General features: G+C 37.5%; 1 pseudogene; it reads left to right on the top strand.

Annotated features, from left to right (window-relative positions):
* The first annotated feature begins 9,744 nt into the window (after positions 1-9,744).
* On the top strand, positions 9,745-10,147 carry LOC132518043 (gamma-aminobutyric acid receptor-associated protein-like; annotated as a pseudogene).
* Positions 10,148-15,666: the final 5,519 nt, after the last annotated feature.

Below are 15,666 nucleotides of genomic sequence, written 5' to 3'. Positions count from 1 at the left end.
AAAGGTAAATATATCCCACCCAGTAAATCCGGTGACCTTTCATAGCGTGAAAGTATTTTTAAATTTAAATAAACTTTTAAAAGTTTGGGAATAGTTTGAGATTTACAGACCAGTTGCAAGGATGTTATAGAATTCTTTTTCCATATACCCCTCAACAAGTTTCTCCTAATTTTTAACATTTTACATGACCATGGCACATATATCACAACTAAGAAACCAGCAATGGTGCATTTCTATTAATTAGGGTCCAGTCTTTATTTGGATTTCTCTAGTGTTTCCATAATGTCCTCTTTCTATTCCAAGATCCCATCCAAGATATCACATTACATTTAGTTGTCATGTCTCCTTAGCCTCCCCTGGTCTGTAGTAGCTTCCCAGATTTTCCTTGTTTCTGAAGACCTGGACAGTTTTGAGGAATACTGGTCAGTTTTTGGAAACTTCCTCTCAGGTTGGGTTTGTTTGATATTTTCCTCATGGCTAGATTGGGGTTATGGATTTTTTTTTTTTTTTTTTTTTTTTTTTTTTTTGCGGTACGCGGGCCTCTCACTGACGCGGCCTCCCCCCGTTGCGGAGCTCAGGCTCCGGACGCGCAGGTTCAGTGGCCATGGCTCACGGGCCCAGCCGCTCCGCGGCATGTGGGATCTTCCCGGACCGGGGCACGAACCCGTGTCCCCTGCATCGGCAGGCGGACTCTCAACCACTGCACCACCAGGGAAGCCCTGGGGTTATGGATTTTGAGAGGGAAGACCACAGAGGTAAAATGCCATTCTCATCAAATCATATCAAGAATACATGCTATCAACATGACTTATGCTTTTGTGATTTTAAACAACTAATTTAACAATTAAAGATCTGCATAGGGGATAAGCACCACAAAAATATTTGGAAGTGGAAGGAGAAACTAGATATTTTTGCAGTAAAACAAAAGGTCATTATTTCTGTACTTTGCATACACACACACAGGCTTTTTTAAGAGTAAAAACTAACCACAAGATGTCACTGTTAACTTTTGTATGGGCAGGAAGGACGCCTTGAAGAACAGATTTTGCTGGGCATATGTGGTTAGAATTCATTATTTTAAAAACCTTGACAAAAAATGTTTCAGTTTTACAAAACCACTAGAATGTTTTGAGTTTGGATGTTAATTTTTTTTCCTTGAGTTTTGCAAAATATTTTCCCTTGAATTCACACCCAAGTATATTTATTTGGAAATTTAATTTAAAACAATATGGTTTGCTAATGAAGTTGAATGCTCTATTCTTAAATAGAAAACAAATCCACCAAAAAAAACACTCTGACTTTATATTATTCTTTTAACCAATAACAATAGCTTTATTTGAATTAACAAACATTTCCTCCAGAAAAGATTTAATAGAAGATGAAAAAAGAACATAATGCAAGATGCTTTATGTGACTAGAATTGGTTCTATCCTCAAAAACTAGCTTAGAAATGGTTGTATTAAATTTGTATCTCTTGGGCTTCCCTGGTGGTGCAGTGGTTGAGAGTCTGCCTGCCAATGCAGGGGACATGGGTTCGTGCCCCGGTCCGGGAAGTTCCCACGTGCCACGGAGCGGCTGAAAAAATTTGTATCTCTTACTTTATTACTACATGATTTACAACATTACTCTGCAGATAAAGTAGGAAGAAATCTATTTTTAATCCACTACTTTCCAGCATATCTTCAATTAAACCTTCCTGGACAAAACAGTTTTGATTTCCAAAGCAGACTCCGTAACTCTGACTTTGTTATGGTTTTGCTGTTTTACTCTCTGCTTTCTTTAGAGTCCTTTTCTTTCCCCCTCATTTTTCTACTGCCTCTGACAGTACCTTTCGTTTTTTCCCCATTCTTTGTGAATTTGTATTATGGCAGCCTCTTCCATTGTTGTATAGTAATAATGACTAGAAAGTTCTTCCTAGTTGAACCAAGTATCTACTTCTCTATAGCTTTTACCCATTGGTCCTACTTCTGTCCTTGGAAACCATGTAAAGCTAAGTTTTTTCCTGCTCCTACGTAACAGCCTTTCAAATACTGGGTGACCACTGTCATTGAACTCCCCAACCTTTTCTTTCATTCTTCTAAGCTCACCCAGACTTTTTGACCATTTTAATATCAGTACTACCTTTAGGTCCCCATCATCTTGCTACTCTCTCCCTGATATTACAGACTTACAATAATCCTCCTAAAATATCATGCCCAGAACTAAAAGTTAATCCATCAGATATAGTTGGAGGAGTCAAGAATACATCGGGACCATTGGTTTCCAAAATTATTTTGGTAGCTTAATGACATTATTCACTTTATTAATCAACCCTTTGTAAATCCTCTACTAATGAAATACTGCCACCTAGGTTCCTACTGTTCTGGTGGGTCAGGGGTGTGTGTGTGTGTGTGTGTGTGTGTGTGTGTGTGTGTGTGCACGTGTGTGTGTGTGTGCATGTGTGTCTCCTATCTACCTCTCCAGGCTTATCCTGAAACTTAATCTTTCTGACATTTAGGCTATGGCTGATTAAGCAGAAAAAAGAGTTTGCCTTTTCTACTTCATTTTTCTTTTAATAACACAGGCCAAGATGTGTATGTTTGAGACATGACCATATATAAATATAAATATATCCAATGAGTTCTTATTCCTATAGAATCTGTTCATATGATTATCAATAGCACAGAAAAACACAAAGTCATATTTACTGGAATGGATTTCTCGTTATAATGCAGCCAAGGCAGACCAGCTATACTGGACTTGAAATCCTAAATGTTTGAATTATCATCTAGATTAAAAACTTACAAGCTAAATGAACCTACGAATTCACAGACTCTTGGAATATATCACCTAGTCTTGAACGGCTATTTAGAAACAGAAAACAATGGAATAACAATATAATGAAATGGCTTAGAATGTAAAAATAAGAAACAGATGGAATGATTTCAAATCTTGTGTCTCCCACTTACTAGCTATGATACTCCAGGCATCTCACATATTTGGCTTGACATCTACTCCTGGTGTTAGTGTAAGGGTTAATTGAGATGAGGTATATAGCCTCTCAGCATAGAACCTGGTCCATAAGGCACACTCAGTGAAATATAGCTATTATGATTAATAACAAACAGTTCTCAAATAAGTGTGTACTTTCTGTGTACATAGAATTGACATATATTTAAAGAAACACGTTGATGGATTTACAGTGATACAAGAATACCTGGCCCCTCTGTGATCCACAGTCAGTGCTTATGAAAAAGCTGTCAAGATTTAGAGAATTGGCTTCATGTGATGGAATAGAACTATCCCACAGAGAATTGATTTCTAACAAAATCTTCATCAGAAATCTAACCCACTGATTTTCCTTGTGTCTTTAGCGTGGCCATAATAGAGTTCAGCTCTGGTTTGTTTGACCACCAAATTTTAGTCTGCATAGGATTATGAGGGAGCGGGTGGCTAAGTCACCTTTTGTTTCTACCCCTCACTATGTCTTGACACTAAATTCTGGACTTTTTTTCCTAACTTAGGAATCTCGAAAACCTGACACTTGCTGCAGGAAAATAAAAACCTCCATATAACATACCACACCTATTCCCTCAGTATTTTAGAAATGGTTAGGTTGAAATCAGGGTCTCTGTTTCTTTAAATGAGGACAGTTTGGGGGATTTCAAAGGCTTTTACCATTACCTCATTCCATCCCATGGGTGCATTTAAGTAGCCAGTTCAGTTCGGCAAGAAGTCAGATGAGAAATTCCTTAATACTGTGTTATAAACTAAAGATATGCTCACTTTTCTCCCAAGTCCAATATCCATAGTTATCAGTCTTTCCACAAAACTCATCATCTGGGCTCAGGTCTTACAATATTTTGCCCGAACATGATTTGGCTATAGCACAGTGAGAATTTTCTCTTCATTGATAATTTAGTGATTTGTCCCCTCTGATGCTTGTCAAAATGATGATACTAAACTATGTCATCATTACTACATAGACATACTATTATGAACTGTGTATATTTTGAGTTATCAGGAAAGCAGATTGAGCCACATTCACTCAAAAGCTCTATGACACTACCAAATTTAAACTAAGCAATTTTAGAAAATTTATGGATTCTTTCGGCAGCTTACTAAATAAGTTCTATATTCACAAGTATATTGCCAGGTTATTTATACAGACATTCAGCCTAGAGTCCTGCTTTAGACATCTACAATATCTACATGTTTTTCTCTGCTTTTCTTTTGATCTTACTCTTTAAAAAACAATAAGAAAACTTCGTTTTATCATATGTAAAGCCAGAACATTTTTTGCATAGATAATGTGCACTCAAAGATATGTTCTTAACCTAGGGAATCTCAAACTCAGATTTATAATCTTGTTTTCTGATCTGTGAGAATAATTTTTCCCTTTTAATTTTTCCCTTTAATGCTGTGTGCATTAGCAGTAATATTTAGAGTGCATTTATAAGTAACCAGCACAATCTTATTAAGTTTTCTGTAATTTAATTTCAATGAAATTGATTTTATCTGAAGGACACAATATTATTGATTTTTCTGATCCACAAGACTGAACACAAATTATCGTAAACCCCTACTCTCTGGCCTTTTCCCTAAGAGGATAGTTAAGGTCAGTGATGATGCATGTTCCAGGACATTGTCAGGAAGGGGAGTGAAAGGTCCTCTAAAACTGTCCCGTTTCACTCGTCTTTTCATATCTTGGAGATGTGGGGGAACGATCAGCCAGCGAAATGGCTGGCTCCGACTCTATGTATCTTCCCCCTGGAGCTCAGCACAGTCTGGGCACTGGGACAGAATCTCTGTGGGGGGCTGGTGGAAGTTCACCACTCAACAGTGTGCTCATAGATCATTCATGTTCCAGGAAACCACCACAGAGCACTGGACCCATCGACTAAATGGCCCCAGACTCTTAATCAGTCCTCCTTGACATAAATGAAATAATATAGCTCTAAAATACAATGCCTTTGCAACCCAATGAATCACTAAACAATTTATATTATGATGTTACTCAGTTTCTAAACTTGGTCAGCAAATACCAGGAGTGATGTGCTGACTTAGAATTGAGAGACAGATCTAGCTTTACTTCATGTTTACTCTATGTATGATAGCTAAACAAAAGAACCACACACTTGGATATATGGGTATGAATGGGTATTTATATCACAATTTAATTATAAAGGAGATTAATTTTCTCATGGGCAAGTGCTTCTACGTTACAAAAATGACACGATTTTCCAAAGAAAAGCATATTTTAACTCCTGCTAAGAAGATTTTCTCAAACTCGGCTCATTTATTCACTGTGGACTTCAGCGGGGGAATCTGGCTGAGGGAATCTATTCATGATTTTGGATCAGGATATTTCCTTGAAATTGAAATTGGAGCTGGGAATGTAACCTTTAGCTAATGTCTTGGGTTTAGATGACCCACTGGATTCCGAATGGCTAAGAGTTTTAATTTGCTGTTCTATATAATCTCCACGGATCATCATCAAGAACTGTGGATTAAAACTCTGTTACCTAAAGCTATCTATTACTCACATGGATTAGAAGACCCTTCAGTGCAGTAGAATGGATTGGCTATGAATCTGTTATTTCTATGTCAGAACTTAAGCAGTGAACTATGACAATGCCAGCAGCTGGTCACTGACCTTGTCTTTGTTAATGCCCCTCAGTGATCACACAGACAAACGTGGTTTTAGTCTCCTACCCATTCCAGTCCCTCTGCCATATACTCACCTTTCACCAGCACTTAATTCTCTATCAAAATATTTTTTCAGGATGTGAAAAGAACCAACTTCCAGGCAAGAGAATGAGTGATTCTAGCTAATGACTTCCAGATAAGAATTTGCTTATTTTCCTAATGGCCTACTGAGTCCTGCTAAGCTATCATGTCACAAACAGAATAGATAACTTTAATGGGAGAACTGTCTGAGGATCTGAGGACATAGCCACAGCACCTTTGTCTACATAAAATATTTTTTAAAATAAGTAAACGAAGGGAAGCTGCAAACAAGTAGAATCTAAGAATAATTAAGTATTCAGTGAAACTATTTTCACAACATGCAAAATCAATAAAAGTAAAATCTATAAAGACTAAATGTATACATGTTTTTGGTCTACTGTAAAAAGAAAAAGTTCTTTATTTAAGAGATACTGTGGAAAAAGAGGGGAATGTAATGAAAACATATTTGTTCACTTGAAGGCAAGATTGAGAATTCCAGCCTAGGGTTGCTTCATTCAGCCTTTCCTTTGCTGCTTTTCTGCCATAATTATCTGAGATACATCTCCCAGAGTAGCCACTAATATGAAACCCCTGCTAAACAAAATGTAAACACTAAACAAACAGTAATGATGGTCTTTAGTTCACCACAGAGGTCTGACCACATCAAACATGAATGAGTAGGTGTTTTTCAGAATATTGTCAAATAAGAGAAAACAATCTGTTGCTGAAAAAAACATTGAGTAGTGGAAAAAGAACTCCCCAAATTGTTTCATCCTCATAATAATAAATGAAATAAAGTAAAAATATTAATAAAAACATAATAGCAGACCAGAGCTATCATTCAAGAAAAACTTTTCAATATGCTTTATTATAATTAACAGTTATAGGGAGGAAAAAGCAAAAAATTGGGAGGAATTGTGGTTACCATTTTCAGAACTGCTCTAGCATGGAGGGTACTTTTCCTGTCTACAGGAAAACATTTACTTTTCACTTCATTTTTATCAGTCTATAAATGATACTCAGGGAGAAAAAAAGAAGTCTTACTTTATTTGGCTTAATGTTTATAAAGTGGTTTGGTTGCTTATAAACTAAAAAAAGTAAAAAGTATTATTATAGCATTTGTGGCATTTAAACCTATAATTAAGGTGACCAAATATTTTCTATAACTCCCCCTTTATATTCAGTCCTTTACAAACTTTTTGCAAGTTCATAATTTGAAGCTAAAACTTCCCATGTTCTATACATTAGTAAATATATATTGCCTGGAATCACTTAAAAATTATTCAAACAAGTTTGATTATTGGTAATTTGTCTTTTCTTGGATAATTTGAAAGTCACTGATGTTTCTACATAAAGCAAAAAGAATGCTACATTTCACTTTGGATTAGAGCTTAAAATCAACTGTAGCATTCAGGGAGCCAAAGGGAGCTTATATAAAGTTGGAAAATAATAGTTTAATGATAATAATGATTGATAGATTAAAACCCTGATCTAAACATGTTCCGTTGCAAATTTTACCTTAGAAATGCATTTTTGATAGTTGGACCAGTTCCTCTTCTCTCATTTGACTTGTACCTCACCAACTGGTTGTTTGAATGCTGCACAGAAAGCTTAGAATGTAATAATTAATTTTATATTTAGAAAAAGGCTGTATTTCTAGGACCAGTGTAGATTCCAAATTTTTCCATTATATTATACTTTTTAAAATTATTTAAGAGAAACAGTAATTATGTAGACTTTTGAGATGAATTACATTCTCATAAATATGTACTGTAACAAAATTCAATCATAGATGATAATATTTTAGTTTTTGCTCTTCAGCACTTAGCCAATGAATATTCTGAGGCAAGGGGTATAGGATGAGAGTGGAGAGGAGGATGGTGAAATAACAATAGTCTTTTCAGTTTTGCATATTATGTATATGTTTCTTTTATATTGTTTTAAAATCCAACAACCAGAAAGTTCAATTGGCTAGGCTGTTCCTCTACATTACAAATGAAAGGAAACAAGCTGATGTAGATTTTTTTTTACTTATAACACTCAGAGGTTTGGTAAAGATATTGGCATATTTTGCACACCTAAACTGAGAACACAGGCCATTCATCATACATTTCTTGAGAATATTCGGTGTTCCACTGGATCGGGCAAAAGCAGTGCCAAAAGAATTAGGCACAGAGAGTTGTTTCAGAGAGTTGAGGGGGACAGAAAATAATTTCAATACATGGTGATGAAGGTTATACCAAACATAAATTTGAAGTGTTTTGGAATTGCTGGGGAAGAAAGTTATAACACTCTAAACAGTTGGCAAGGCCAGTTTAAAGGATGGTAAGCTATCTCAAAGATTTTCCTTGACATTAACTCTGCCTTCCAATCAGTTTCCAAATGCTCTGGAACTTAATGTGATTCCATTTCTCACAGTGCAGTTCATGGACTGGCAACGCTGGAATTACCTGGAAGCTTGTTCATATACAGATTTGGACGGCTCCAGTCCAGACCTACTATATAAGGATCTGCATCTTAAAGAGATTGCTTGGTGATTCATATGCATATTGAAATTTGAGAAGCATTATCCTAGATTCTGCATTCTTAATAATTTTCAAACCTAGCTGAAAGCAGAAGTTTGTATTTCCCTTTATGTTTGAACTTTGGAAAGACACCACCTCAAAGAGCACCTCCATCACGCGGTGTATTTAATCAGAGAGAATGGACCCAAGATAACCTTTGACTCCAGTTCCCCATGGTGTGAATGTAAATGGAATAGGTTCACAAGCTCCTGTTTGCATTTTAAAGTGCTAATAAGTGGTCTGGAGATCTGAAGACACATGTAATTCGTACTGGGAAAGTATTTAGTCCCCTTTTGACTGGAAACTGTGGGATGACAATGGGCCATAGTAGCTGATGCTACAGACAGAAGGGAATGGGTACATCAATAAGGGAGACCAGAAAGAATCGAGAGGGCAGCTCATGGAACAGAGGCCCCTCTTATCCCACTCTTACAAGTTTTTTTTAAATGCTCAGATAGCCACCAAAGAGAGGTGAAAAAGAAGGGTGACGTGGGAGTAGATAAAATAGAGTAGGTGGAGAGCCTTTGATTTACCTAGCTAACCTGAAAGAGACTAAGTTCTAAAGTGGAAGAAACTAGGTTGCTTGGTAGGGTTGAGTTTGTAAGTTATTTTTATTTTTCTCTCTATTAGCAGATTTGGGGCTAAAATCAAAAATAATTATTTTATGGAAAATAAAATTGCACTTCCGTATATCTGATTGACAATATTAAAAATTTAAAGCACAATATAAACATGAGATACCTTTGCTTAGAATCCTTTAGTGGCTTCTTACGGCTACTAAATTATAAATTGGCACATACCATTTCATTTGGTTCTTGCCTATGGCTCTAGCATCATTTTCTGAAACCAGCAATGGAGACTGGAAAAACAATATTAAAGAAATAAAAGAAAATTTTCATGGAAATTCTAAGCCAGTAGACCTGTATTGGAGTGTCTGTGTCTGTCTGTCTGACTGTCTGTCTATGACTGTGAAATACATATGACATTACCCCTTTATCAGTTAATTCTGATCAAAATAATGTTGTGTTAAAAACCATCCCAAAACTCAATGAGGAAAAATAGAGGACCCAATATATAACATATCAGAATCATATAAAAATTTGTGAAAAATTCAAATTATTGTTGTGGTCATCCATTTACAATGCTTGGTGTCAGTTTATCTCTTGTAAAAATAAAATACAGTGTGTATGTGTGAAAAAAAATTTTTAAATAAATTAATTAATTAATTAAAATTAAAGAACAAACCTGAAATAGATCAGCCCTAACAGCCCAAAACCCAGTCTCTCATGGAACAAGGTGATGTGTTCATACTCGTCTACCTAAAGAAAATTAAATCCTATCTGGAGAAAGACCACTTCGAAAAACAAACGAAAAAATTCAAATTATTGAGGTCGCCACCACCTGCCCTCTCTTCCCAGCCCCCACCCCGGGTTCTCTCAGCCCAGCCCGGTCCAGCCCAGGAACTGGGAGGATGAACTTCGTGTATAAAGAGGAGTATCCGTTAGAGAAGCGTGGCTCTGAGGGCTAGAAGATCTGAAAGAAATACCTGGACTGGGTCCCGGTGATAGTAGAAAAGGCTCCCAAAGTTCAGATAGGAGACCTGGACAAAAAGATATACCTGGTGCCTTCTGATCATACAGTTGGTCAGTTCTACTTCTTGATCGGGAAGCAAATTCATCTCTGAGCTGAGGATGCCTTGTTTTTCTTTGTCAACAATGTCATTCCACCCACCAGTGCCACTATGGGTCAGCCCTACCAGGAACACCATGAAGAAGACTTCTTTCTGTACATTGCCTACAGTGATGAAAGTGTCTACGGCCTGTGAAGTTGCTGCCCCTAAGGTGAGGTGGTCCCATTCTACAAAGAGAGAGGGGGCCCCCTTCCTTGACCTACTCCTCCTTGAGGCTCAAACACCGACTCTCTCCCTCAGGACCTGCACTTCATAATGTTTGAGACTCTCCTCCAACCCCTCTTAACAAGAGGATTACTGAGGGAGATGTCCTCTAGTACCTTTCCTTTCTCCTTTCTTCCCCTTTCTCTACCACCTTTCCCATTCTGCTTTAGACTTCTTGATTGTCAATCTCTGTCACATCCAGTGATTGTTTTGCTTTCTGTTCCCTTTCTAACTGCCCAAGGGGCTCAGAACCCCAACAATCCCTTTTCACTACCTTCTTTTTGGGGGGTAAATGGAAGGGACTGAAACTGTGGGAGGAAGGTAGAAGGCACATCAATAAAAAGGAAAGCACCAAAAAAAAAAAATTCAAATTATTGAAATGAAACTGGCTTGAAACACTGAACCACTTATTCTCACTTAGCTGCATGTTGTTGAAGGTTGTCTAAGCTGGGCTTGTTTGGATGGTTCTACTGGTCATAACTGGACTCACTCATGCTTCTGAAGGCAGCTAGGTTCAGTAGGGCGGTTCTGCCTCACATGTTTGATAGCCTCCTCATGGAACCAGAAGGCTAGCCTAAGTGTGTCCTCATCGTGTGTGTGTGTTCTAAAGTACAGGGCCAATTATGCTACAGCTTTACAAATTTCTCTTTGTGTCACAGTTGCTAATACCCCACTGACCAAAGATTGACATTAAAAAAAAAAAACTGAGTAAGTCTGCTCTACCAACTATAGGCAAGCAAAGAAAGTTACATGCCAAAGAGTATGGATTTATAAATTAATTATGTGACTAAAGTAAAGAATGGACAAATAATCCACTCTACTACAAATCTCCCCTTAAAGACAGGTGACACTCCATCATAAAGAAGGTCTTCCAATTAATAACAATTAGAGATGCAAAATCTGGCCCAGTGGTGGTTAATTCCTCCATAATGTGACCCCAGAATCAAGTCCTTTTTAAATTTTCTTTCTTTCTGGAAAACTTATTTACAATTATAAAATTGATCACCAAATTATGGTTCATAATTTACACATTCACAAGTTTGATTTTATCACTTTCATGTTCTATAGAGGGGACAATAAACCACAACCAACACTGGCCGGCCTCTGATTTTGTCAATAAAGTTTCATTGGAACACAGCCCCTCTCATTTGCTCACTTCTTGTCTATGGCTGTTTTTTGGGGGTTTTTTTGTGGTACGCGGGCCTCTCACTGTGGTGGCCTCTCCCGTTGCAGAACACAGGCTCCAGACACGCAGGCCCAGTGGCCACGGCTCACGGGCCCAGACGCTCCGCGGCACGCGGGACCTCCCCGGACCGGGGCACGAACCTGCGTCCCCTGCATCGGCAGGCGGACTCTCAACCACTGCGCCACCAGGGAAGCCCCTCTATGGCTGTTTTTATGCTACAGCAGCAGAGTTGAGTAGCTGTGACAGAGATCATATTGCCTGCTGAAATATCTACTGAAAAGCTGAAAATGCTATCTCACCCTTTATAGAAAACTAGACATTCCTGCTTATCATATTTTATGGCACATGCACCAATTAATTTCTCTTAGATGTCACCAAAGATCTATTTCCTTTCAAAAAGAAGAAAGTTTTAATAACTAACAGAACCAGGATCTGAATGCACATCTAGCTGACTGCAAAGCCAATGCTTTTTCCAATATATTACACTGTTTCCACAGTATTTGCACTGTTTTGAAGAATACTACTTATTCTGATAAGAGATGGGAAACAGAGGGACCAATGTATCAAAATCATGATCAGAATCATGTGAAAAGCTTGTTAAACATTCAAACTCTTAAAACTAAATCTCTATGCTTGGGAGCTGGAAATCTGAATTTTAACAAATGTCATAGGTGATCCTTTTTCACACTGAAGACAAAGAATAAAGGTATTAGTGAAAGAAACAACTTGATCGATGTTGAATTTGAGTTGATGGATTTGAGGAGAGTTGAAAAGCTTGATATCATTATGGTCTTCAAGGGGCCATGGTGAAATATGCCTAGAAGAAGATGGGGCAACCTTACTCCTGACCCAGTTCTCTGCAGTTCTTTAAGGGTTCAAGAGAGGATAGCAAGTGTTCTTGATGCTACATGTAAAGGTGCATGAAGGTTAGTGGTGGGCATGAGCTGCATTGCTGCTCAAGAGGTCATAGACGTCAAGTGAATAGATGTTCATACCAGAGAAAGATTGGTGATTTTATACCTTTGACTTGTCAAAGGGAGTCGGGGCTATCCTTTGAAGAGGGAACGGAGTCTGGAGCAAGCTGAGGAAAATATGCCCATATGTCTTCAAACATCATGTCAACAGAAAATACTAGGAGAAAATGAGACCAATCAATACCAGATGCCAGAGCCATCCCTCTCTCACTGAAACCTAAGTCCCCTAGTTACCCACCTTGCCCCCAAAAGTGGGGAGTGAGTGCATAGAAGGGAAAAAGATGAGATTTCTTTGAGCCAGAACCTGCTCCCTTACTCCAAGAGTGGAGGAGGCCAAATTTGAGCCTGCAGTACATCAGGGAAGGACACAATCCTTGAACTGAACTGACATTAAATCTTTACAATGAAAAGGAATATATCCAGTTGCAAAACAAACAGAAATCTCTGCTAATAACTGGAAGTATTTTCTGAAAGACAATTCCCCATGGGTCTCTTGCATTTCTGCACTTCTTTTGAGCAGAGGCACTAACTAGCTGCCTTTGTATTGAACTATCTTTTCACAGACAGCTGTATAATGAATAGTCTTGGAAGACAGACATGTCTTCTTCTGAGCAAAAGGCCAGTATAATGAAATTACTGTCTTCCTCCAGAGCAACAGCAAGCAGGTTTACTGCCCATGATAAAAGATTTGGGTTCCATTAGCTTGGAGTCATTCTCTTGTGACACAATCTGCTGTATGTGCAAGTGTAATATGGATCTCTGTTATCTTGTGAGAATTCAGATGTGTGCAACTAGCACAAAAATGATAATCCTCTGGCCACAAACTATTGTTTAGAGTAATAACCTATCTTTTAGCTCTAATCCAGGACTCGTCTGCCTTTACCAGCATCAGTGATACGGTGGCAGGCTAATTTGTCTCATATTTTTCACAGTTCTTGATAAGGAACACTTAAGAATGTATACCAGGGAATGTGGGGAAGAGAAAACCCTTGTGCACTGTTGGTGGGAATGTAAACTGGTATAGACCTTATGGAAAACACTATGGATGTTTCTCAAAAAAAATTTTAAAAGAACTACTATATGATCCAGCAACTCCACTCTGGATATTAATTTGAAGGAAACAAAAACACCAACTCAAAAAAATATATGCACCCCCATGCTCACTGCAGCAGTATTCACAATAGCCAAGACAGGAAAACAACTAAGTTCCACTGAAAAATGAATAGGATAAAAGAAGATGTGATATATATATATATATATATATATATATATATATATATATATATATTGCAATATTATCCAGCCATAAAAAGTAAGGAAATCCTGCCATTTGTGACCACATGGGTGGATCTTGAAGGCATTATGCTAAGTTAAATAAGTCAGGCAGAGGACTACAAATAACATCACACTTATATGTGAAATCTAAAACAAACCAATGAACAAAAAAACTGAACTAACTCATAGATACAGAGAACAGGTTAGTGGTTGCCAAAGGCAGGAGTGGAGGGTGGGGGAAATGGGTAAAGATGGTCAAAAGGTACATACTTCCAGTTATAAAGTAAATAAGTCCTGGGGGGGGTATAATGTACAGCATGGTGACTATAGTTAATAATACTGTATTGTATATTTGAAACTTGCTAAGAGAGTAAATCTTAAAAGTGTTCATCACAAGAAAAAAATTATAACTATGTGTGGTGATGGATGTTAACCACACTTATTGTGTTGATCATTTCACAATATATACAAATATCAAATCATTATGTTGTACACCTGAAACTAATATAATGCTATATGTCAGTTATGTCTCAATTAAAAAAAGGTAATAGTCTATCACAGTTCACCCTCTGGTTTCCAGTGATGTTCATGTCTTTCCCACTTGTAAAATATACTTAACTTCCCTCTCCTGTAATACCTCTTACACCTCATTCCTTAATGGCATTATGCTCAAGGCTTAGTGTCCAGAATCTCATAACTGAAATCAGGGCCCAGTAATGTATGAGAATTTTTGGGTGCAGCTCTCCCTTAATGAAGATCTGTGAACTAAATCTATCTATCACCCATATTCTATATTGAGGGTAAGACAGGGACAAATGAACCACAGTAGAATATCTTACTCAAAAATGAGGGCTGAGGTGATGAGAGGCACATAGCAGTCACTGATCCATAGAAATTCTGAAATCCAGCCCTTTTCCATGTTCTGGAAACAAAGGAATTATGTTCATTAGGACCAAGTTCTGCTCTCTGGGAGTGGTTTTCTGCAGCTATTTGTTCCACCCTCTGGGGTACTGGCTCTGCCTTCTGAGACATCCTTCATTTTCCATAAGAAAGGCCAGCGTTAGCATGTGAATAGTTTTCTCAGCCAATATTTCTGACCTATAGAAAAGAAAAAGAGCTCAGAGATTTTTTTTTTCTTTGAATGTCTCTGTCTCTTTCAGTCCAAACTGATATAATTCCTTTAAAAGCTTCATGGGTTTCCAGATTATCAAATTATAATCCAGTCCATTAGACAAAAGCCATAATAAATCTCTTAGAAAAAGACTCTGTCTACCCTGAGTGCTATAGAATGATTCCCTTAAGTCTTTTTTTTTAATGTTTATTTTATATTGGAGTATAGTTGATTAACAATGCTGGGTTAGTTTCAGGTGTATAGCAAAGTGATTCAGTTATACATTTTCATGTATCTATTCTTTTTTCCTTAAGTCTTAAGAGTGCTTTTGTTTGACATAGAGACTATAAGAGGCATAACCTTAAGATTCTTATATGTCTTTTGTATAGCTGAGAGGACTATGAAGCACCATCGTAAATATTCCAAGCCTCAAAAAGGGATCTTATAGCTTGACTTGACTTGATTATTACCCTGAAGTCACATTTTACTGTCAGCACTCTGTACTTGATATTTGCACTGAGGCCTTTCCCAACTTTGAAAACCTTTTGCCAACTGGAAATCCTGAGAGTGAAAAACAGTTTTATTTTCCAACCCAGTAAATCCTGTTGTGTAAATAATTCTTCTAAATTCTGCTCAAAAGTTGAACATTTCCTTCCTTACTTAGTACATCTCTCTTTTGAAATACTTTATCAAAGACAGCTTAAAAATGTACATTATACTTTTAACATTCTGCCTGAAAATCACCTTATCCAGACCACAGATTTATTAGGTCCTTTTCACATCTTCCAGTTTATAGCTAGTGACAGTCTCACCAATTGCTCCACCAAATATATAACACAAATCCCTCCAGCTTGCAATAGCACTCTTCTCCCTGCACTTCAAGCCCCCACCAACAGTGTCCTTACTGACCACTCCCAAAGCCACTGCCCATGATTTAGGTTATTCTTACATCA

This window comes from Lagenorhynchus albirostris, chromosome 3, assembly GCF_949774975.1.
Source record: "Lagenorhynchus albirostris chromosome 3, mLagAlb1.1, whole genome shotgun sequence".
Classification (NCBI taxonomy): Eukaryota; Metazoa; Chordata; class Mammalia; order Artiodactyla; family Delphinidae; genus Lagenorhynchus; species Lagenorhynchus albirostris.
This window is presented reverse-complemented; position numbering and strand designations above follow the sequence as displayed.